Here is a 9,386-nt window from a genome sequence, read left to right as displayed (position 1 = left end):
GATCCAAATGGAACCTTCAGACCAGGAGGATACTGCTTTCATGACACCAACATGTATTTACTGTTATACTGATATGCCTTTTGGTTTGAAAAATGCAGGTGCGACATACCAGAGATTGGTGAACATGATGTTTAAAGACAAACTGGGGGACACCATGGAGGTATACATTGATGATATGGTGGTAAAATCTAAGAAGGTTGAGGATCATCTCCAGGATTTTGAATGTGACAACCCTCAAATTTACATGTAACCGTACAGTTTATTAATGAAAATTAAAGTGTTTGATGAGTGTGCTGAATCATTTAACTGCTTCTGATATCTGTGTTATACTTACATGTACTTGTTTGTTGGTGCATATTCTGTGACAACAGCTTAGATTTGGTCTTTGGATATCTTGTAATTAGTTAAACGATAAACAATTAGCGGGTTTAGCTTTGCATTAGTGAGATAATTGAGTTTGGGCTAAACTAAACCCAGATTGGGTGATGGGGGACGAATTGGGCCTGTCCAATTCGCAGCCCAAGAGTGTTTAACCTAGCCTAGTTGTAACCCTTGTGTTATATAAACAAGGTTAGACATTAGGGTTTAGGTTAATCAGCCAAAACATTATTTGTGAGAGATAGAATTTCGTGAGAGCTAGTACTTGGACGAAATTAGGGTTTGTGAGGGATCTTGATTGATTGTAATCATTTTGATAGATAATCAATAAAGATCCGGTTTGAAAGTGAATTTCTGTTCTTCTACTTATTTCTGCTATATTCTGATCAAGAGGATTCCGCACTCTTGATTAGAAAGACAATTCTGTGAAGATCCATACACATCAAGGGGACCTACAATTGGTATCAGAGCATTAGGCTCTTGAAGGCTCGGTTCAGAATTGGCTGCTGCAGAAAACTAGGGTTTTGGATTGTGATTAAAAAAAATTTCGAATTTTTTGTGTTTGTTCTTGGGATTTTCGAAATTTTTAGGGTTAATTTGATCTGTTTGCGTATTTAATTTTGCTGTTTAAGTGTTTTTGGTTGCAGGTTTGGTTAACTTTTGAAGGATTTTGGCAAGAAAGTCTTGAAGATTCGAAGATTTTTCTTCGTGTTCTTCGTGTTCTTCGTATTTTCTTCAAAAAATTCGGCTGATTTGGTGTTTAATTTTGCAGGAAACTGTTAGAAGAATCTGGAAAATCTTTAGGAATTTCGAACAGATTGAGTTTCCAAATTTTTCTAGCAAATTTGCTGAAATCGGATAAATACTCTGACAGACCAGCGAAATTGTGATCTAGTAACTCGGTGACCGGCGAAATTAAATCTCGGTGACCGGCGAAATTAAAATCGAAAGGCGACTTTGGTAACCGTTATAATTGTCCTCAGCGACACTATTACAGTGATCGGCGAAGTTACTAGACGTCGTGCTAGCGAAATTATTTGCCAGCGAATTTGATCAGCTAGCATAATTAACCAGCAAAATTAATCTGACCAGCGAAATTAAGCTAGCATAATTACCCAGCGAATTTGATCAGCTAGCATATTTATTCCAGCGGATTTAAAAAACCAGCATAATTATAATTCCTCTACCAGCAAAATTAGCGTGACACGGTGAAATTAACTTGGTCTGCCAGCATAATTAGCGTGACACGGTGAAATTAATTTGGTTTGCCAGCAAAATTAAAAGGATCCCGAAATCGGTTTATGACGTTATATATCATTGGATTCGTCTTTTCGAGACGATTCTAAGGGTGTAATTTGGTAACCACTGTTTTCGGAAAAAATATTGTACGGTTTTATCAGTCTGTTGCGTTAAAATGTCGAACATGAAGAGTTTGAATGCTCCTCAGATGATGAAGGTGGAGAATTATCTTACATGGAAGGACAGCTTCAAATCCTTCTTTGAATCTCAGGATGCACGCATGTGGATATGTATTGAAGATGGGTACATAAGCCCAGTACATGATTTTGAGGGCAGACCACGTAGAACTGACTATGTGAACATGAAAGATGATGATAAAAAGATGTACGAGGCTAAAAAGAGAGCCTTGGCTGCAATAAAGACATCCTTACCTGATAGCATCAAGCATATCTTCAAGAAGTACACAAATTCAAAGGATATGTGGGATGCATTAGAAAAGAGGTATCAAGGCAATGAAGATGTCAAAAGGAATAAAGCTGCGAGCTTTACATCACAAGAAGGTTCAAATGATGGTAGCGTTCATCTGGAAGATAATAAGAATGCCACTCAGGCATTCATGGCAGAGATAGTGCCAGTTGATGAGGCTGAAACTAGTGTGAGTGATGCTGAATCTCAAGTGGAGAATGCTGAAGCAAAAGTGGATGCTGAAGTAGAGAAGGAGAGTGAAGCTGAAAAGGTTGTTGCTGATGAAACTACAGAAGTTCATGAGGAAGAGGTAAAATCTAATTTTGTGTGTTTGAGGTGTCGTGAACTACAGGGTGAGGTTGACAGATTGTCAACACAAAATCAAAGTCTGGTAAGCGAGATGTCGAGCATAAAAGAGTCAAACTTTTTTGCTAAAAGAAACGAAACTTCATACTTGAAGAAGATAAAAGGGTATGAAAGTGAAATTGAAGCTTTAACATGCAAATTAAATGAAAAGCTTCAAGTCATAGACTTAGCTCATGAAATGATGGCTGAGAAAACAAAGGAGATTTCTGATAAATGCAAAGAGTTGTCAGATGCACAACTCAAAATTGTTGAACTTGAACAGAAATTAAGTCAATTCAGAGATTCGTCTTTTGTTATGAAACACATGATGGGTGGGTTAAAGAAAAGTAATGACAAGACCACTGTGGGCTTCCAGGGCTTTAATGAAGTCCCACCTCCTCTTAGTCATGACTATTCTTTCCTCCCTGATGAAGATGAGCTAGCAGACTATATGTCAACCGCACCAAGTAGTTTCGCATCTACATCAAGTCAAGGTGAAGGGTCTGAGAGTGATGATGCTAAGAAGAACAATAACAGGGAACACTTCAAAAAGCAAAATTCACCTTCTAAGAACAAAAATCAAACTTTTGTTAAAAAGATTAATTTTGTTCATGGTGGTGATATGAAAAATGAAACCACTGTTATTGAAAAAGAATCAAATGTAGAGTTTGCTAAAAATAAAAACAAAGAAATATCATTAAAGCAAACTGAACAAAATTCTTCCAAGGCATCATCACCATCAGATAAGGGATCTACCTCAGAGACTCCAGCTAAGAAGTCTTTGAAAATGAGATCGTGCTTCAGGTGTCACACCAAGGGACATGTAGCTAGCTGCTGTCCTAATAAAAAGAGTGATGCACAAGTGAGTGAGAGAAAGAGAGAGAAGTCACTAGAGAAGACTGGTGATAATACTGAGGAGAAAGTTGCGAATTTTCCAAAGAAATCTGCTCCTAAGCAACCAGAGAAAGTTGTTGTTGGTGTGGATAAGGCTGAAAAAGGAACTCCACAAGTTCCTCGTTTTCAAAGAAATCAACCAAGATTTCAGCCAAAATCTCCACCAGGCAGATTTGAGAGACCTAGAAGCAGTTCACCAAGAATGAACAATCAAAGTACAAATAATTTCAGAAGTCAAGGTCAATATCAAAATCGATACCAAAATAATGGTGGTCGAAATTTTTATAACAAAGGCTTTAGAAATTATAACAATCAAGCTTCTTGGAATCAAAATTCAAGGTTTCAAAATCAAAATTTCCAAAGGTCAAATAGTCCAAATGTATATAGAAACCCTCAAGACCAGAGACCTTATGGAAATCAAAATCAAATTCCATCAACAGGTCTGAGATCCAAGACTCCAATTAGGAGTAATGGATATTGGATGGATGTTCCGGTGGTTGGTGAATTTGGACGACCCAAGACCATTAAGGCTTGGGTCCCCCAATCTAACTAATTTTTTTTAAGTTAGTGTGTGCAGGAGCTGCTAAGGAGGATTATCAACTTATGTTGATAGTGGCTGCTTCAGGCACATGAAGGGGGATGTGAGATTATTGATATATTTATTAAATGATTTAAATTGAAGTTCAAAGTGCTGAGTCGACACAGAAGATAACCTGGCAGATCTTTATACTAAAGCATTTGACAGGGCTCGCTTTGAACATTTAGTCGAACTCAACGGGATGAGGAATCCTGAATAACTGGTTTTTCATAAGAATTTTGTAAATAGTTTACTGTTTTTCTTAAAAAAATCAAAAACATAAAAAAAATTGAAAAATCAAAAACAAAAAAAATAGAAAAATAAAAAATGAGTTATCACTGTGTGAAAAAGAAGAAATGATAGTACATCAGCAAGTTAGACTGTCACACTGAAATTGAACATAAATTTAAATGAACTGAATATGAGTGGGGAACACATTAGTGGTGTATGGTTTAATGACCTTAATTCTTGCATTGATAGATTGCCAAAATCTGAAGTTTTGGGTCTTTATACTGTTATTTCATCTGGGATATCTTGGATGTTTGTATGTTCGGAACTAAAATTGTACATGACCCCAGGAAAGAAAGTCACTTGGAATTAGCTCATTTCTATTTGAATGTCTGTATGTTGTCCCGATACACACAATTTTGATCTGATTCTGAAATCTTCTCTGAAAAAGTCGTGTACCTCCTCTGCTGCATCCAGATATATGCTGACCTGGAGGTGCTAGGCAACGACAGCTTCTGCTGCATCCAGATACATGCTGACCTAGCTGCACGTTGTCGCGCTATAGATCTAATACACCCGAAAGAGGCCCTCAAGTGCCCAAAAGAAACCCAAGAAACCTATATCAAACTGAGAAAATCTCATTTGATCTGTATATTATACCATCTCTACTAAAGATCTATTTTGTTCTCTTCTCAACCTATTCCCAGTTAAGATTTCAGAACTCTGGATTGGACTTGTGAAATATGTGGTAGGGAAGATACTTGCATGATAGAGTGTGTTGTTTATATTTCCAGGATTTGATTAGTATTTATTTGGGTGTTCATAGTTAAGCAATCAAAACATGATAAAACTCATTATATGCAGACCTAGACACAGTCAGGATATCTTAAAGGATGACATCAGTATACTCACCTACTACGATGAATCTTTGTGCATACCTTGATCGCAGGGGTATATCCTGAAGTGGGACACGCTCGTATTTCAGTAAATAATATTATTACCTTAACGTATCATACGGTAATGGTACTTGAAATGTTCATGCATTTTGTTTAAGTGGATAAACATACTGGTAATCGTCTAGGACTGCTTTTCACGAAAAATTAAATAAAGAATTATCTAATTATGTGAAACAGTTTGCTTGTGCTGGTATGATCTTCTTACCAGTGATTCTCACAAAAATAGAGTGTTTATTGTTTTTGTTATTTACTTGCTTTCAGAAAAATATAAAATTCCAAAAATAGTGTCTTTTTCTGTTTAAAAATTCTTAACGTACGGAAAACTGTTATTTGTGGAGGAATTGTTACTGATAGGGGGAGACGGTGTTAGAAAGTAAGTTCAAAATTCTAAATCAGACAGGTTCTTATGTGTTGGACAAAAAGTTTTGCGTGTTGGTAATGAAGCTGAGAATGCTTAATCTGTGATACAGTTTAACTAATCTCTTGAAAAATAATAATTTATTTAACTTATGTTGAAAAATTCTTATGGTTTCTCGAGATGTTTGTTTTATAGTTTACAGATTGAAGCGGTATGTTGCTGAGAAGTTGCTGTGAAGTCTGAAGATGAGAGTTTGATTGGATGCATGGTAGAACCTCATTTCTATATTGCAGACAAGATTGAAGAGTTTGAAGATTGTTGTGCAAATGCTAAACTGGAGTTTACTCAAGTGCTAACATTTTGAAGATTTGGTGATTAGATTCATCAGCTTAGGGGGAGTCTATTGCTGACAGAAGCTATTGAAGCTGAAGCTATCCAAAGACCAAAGACAGTGCAAGATTACTTGAAGATTGCAAGAAGAATGAAGACAGAGTTTTGACTGAAGACAAAGTTTGTATGAAGCTATTGTCAAGGGGGAGTTTGTTGGTGCATATTCTGTGACAACAGCTTAGATTTGGTCTTTGGATATCTTGTAATTAGTTAAACGATAAAAAGTTAGCGGGTTTAGCTTTGCATTAGTGAGATAATTGAGTTTGGGCTAAACTAAACCCAGATTGGGTGATGGGGGGCGAATTGGGCCTGTCCAATTCACAGCCCAAGAGTGTTTAACCTAGCCCAGTTGTAACCCTTATGTTATATAAACAAGGTTAGACATTAGTTTTTAGGTTAATCAGCCAAAACATTATTTGTGAGAGATAGAATTTCGTGAGAGCTAGTAATTGGACGAAATTAGGGTTTGTGAGGGATCTTGATTGATTGTAATCATTTTGATAGATAATCAATAAAGATCCGGTTTGAAAGTGAATTTCTGTTCTTCTACTTATTTCTGCTATATTCTGATCAAGAGGATTCCGCACTCTTGATTAGAAAGACAATTCTGTGAAGATCCATACACATCAAGGGGACCTACATCGTTAATATACTAATAGTGTACAGAAAGGTCACTAAATAGTCCGTTATATTTTCCTGAGTGTTGAAAATAAAAAACGTTACAAATATATATATATATATATATATATAGGACGCTTTACGAATTAATTAAGCACTGTAACGGAACAGTATCGGACCGAACAACCGGACTTTACCCGGAACACCAAAATAATGCTAGAAGCATTGTTTTTATTTTCTGAACCAGTTATGGTCCCCCAGCACCATAACACCCCTTGTAACATGATAACATGTGAAAGTCCCAATACTATACTAGAAAACTAATTAGAATATTTACACTACCATGGGAATTTACACTTTACCCCCCCCCCTCCCCCATTACATGTGGACGGCCCAAGGTAGTGGCCCCCCACCAAAATCCTTCATAATCTTCCTAAGATTACTTAATCTTTTCTTGGATTGAGAAAGATCATGATCTAGATTTGATTATGTACTACAAGAAACACATGACAACTAATTGGTGCAAAAATTGCACATAGACCCCTCCCCCATAGGCATGAAATCGGCTCACATGGCCTATTTCAAGACCTTCACTTGATTCTACAAGATTTGTGGAGATTGTGTAAGGATATGCTATGTACCTTGGTAGACATAGGACCCAAGGGTTAAAAACTCATTGGAAATTATAAGTATGAACCTCTAGGTCATAACACACACATTTCACTCAACACCCCTCTCCCCCTCACTCTCTTGCTCTCGGCTCAACCAAGCAGCCCCATCACCACCATCTTCAACACTCAATCATCCATTCCAAGCTTGTACAAAGGTGCTACAGGTCATACAACGAAGCTCGGTGTGTTCGGAAGTTGAAGGACCTCTCTCGTTTCCTTTTAACCACCACTTTTCCACACTTGAACTTCCCTAGCCTTGTGCTAGTAGTAAGTTTCTTAAATCTTCATATTGTTCATGTATTTTATGGTTAATAGATGATTAATGGTTAAAAACTTATGAAACTCTAAAAGAACTTACATTAGTCTTGGATAAAAGATGAATAAAGAGAAGATAGGTGTGTAAATCATGTAGATCTTGTGTGATTACGATTATTGGTGGATTATCTGATGTTTTGCTGATTAATATTGATGTGTGATGTTGTTGTGATCACTAAACATGATTAACGGAATCAATCGAACACAAGTTAGTAAGTTAGAAAGTGAAAACAGAATCTGTCCCGGTTTTACAGCCAACTTCAGTTGGCTGTAAACAGGTCATAAACTCAACGAAAAACTAATATTTTGAGTCTAAAATGTGATATTAGGAAATACGGTTCTAATGGCACTGGAATCATAATTTTTGGACTCCGTTTACTATTTTTAAAGTGTCATTTCGTAACAGCAGCTAGAGCTGCATTTTTTTACTGCTGAAAATTGGCGATATGTATTCAGTCAAAACTTGAGTTCTGTGTCGAATCAGCCTATGAAATCTGTACAGTAGATGGACACTGATGTCATAGTAATTGTCCCACTGGAAGTTCATCAATCCGACTTACAATGAATTTTTAATGAAATATTCCGTAGACTGCAGTCAGAAAAAGATAAATCTGATTTGCAGTCCGGAAAATGATTTTTAATAAGATATTGGCGATGAATTAGATCCCGAGATTTTTGCACAATAATATTTGGGTCGTTTAGCATCTTCTGTAAAAATTTGGGAACTTTTGGAACAAGTTAAGTATTTTATTTAAAATCCCCGAAAACAGCACGCTTTTGAATATTTAAGCTGAAACTACACAAGTAGTGATTTGCGTGTCTAAATGTCGAATATGTTATCTATGAATGATCTAACATGTTATGTGTCGATAAAAGTGTTATGTGCAATATTGTATGTTTAATTGTGAATGGGAATAGATGGGGAGGTTACATGGGCATAAACCGTCAAAGTAATGCATGTTATGTGATAGATACGTGTAGGAACTTTGTGTTCTATTTGAAAACCACTAAATGATTAACTGGTAATTATATTAGGACGTGATTGACCGACCTCGACTGTTAGCTATATTTGAGAATCTAACTGAGCAAACCGAGGTGAGTTCACACACTTTCTAAGGCATGGGATTCCCGGTGGTTTGGGAATGGGTTAAAGAATTAAAAAAAACAGAATCTACATATCTTACGTAAGTAGGATATGTACGGCCATCCTCCTCGGGTAGGATGCCAGTATTAATCCTGCGTATTCTCTTTGGGAGAACTACGTACGTTCGTCCTCCTTGGGTAGGACAACAACCTTAAAACTTACTAGACAAAACTCTATCAAAAGTCCCTCATTTTTGTAGGTCCGAGTTTTACAGCCAATTGAGTCAATTCGAGCTAGTACCTACCGAACATGTAGCGGAAATACATATTTGGCATGAATCAAAGCAAAACTGTAGAAGAAATGCGTTGAAACAGATAGAATTCACTTTTAACTTGTTTTCACATTAAATCTTCAGAAAACACACGGTCAGCAGTTCGGCTGCCCGATGACATCAAAGTTCTAAATGTGAAAACTGACTAGGGGTATTTATAGAAGAGACAGGTTCTCTTATATGGACATGACCATATGAGCGGAAATCTTACATGTAGGTCGGCTTTTATGGCATGTAACCATATAAGCGGACCTCATCCACTAACATCACAAAATTACATATTTAACCCCTGTACAATACATAATCAACCCATCTAGACCCTATACATTAATCTAACAAGACTAAGACGCAGGCTTTAGACATAATGCACCAACAAACTCCCCCTTGGATACAGTCGCAGTCTTCGTCTTGTCTTTGGGTCTTCAGATAGCTCTGAACGATTCTTCCCTTGGCTTTGGCTTCCTGCTAAGCGCACTCCTTATTCTTTCATTTTCTTTCTTTCTCGTCTTTTCTTCTTCAGCTTGAATCTTCATAAAT

Source organism: Helianthus annuus, chromosome 6, assembly GCF_002127325.2.
Source record: "Helianthus annuus cultivar XRQ/B chromosome 6, HanXRQr2.0-SUNRISE, whole genome shotgun sequence".
NCBI lineage: Eukaryota > Viridiplantae > Streptophyta > Magnoliopsida > Asterales > Asteraceae > Helianthus > Helianthus annuus.
Note: the sequence above shows the minus strand (reverse complement) of the source record.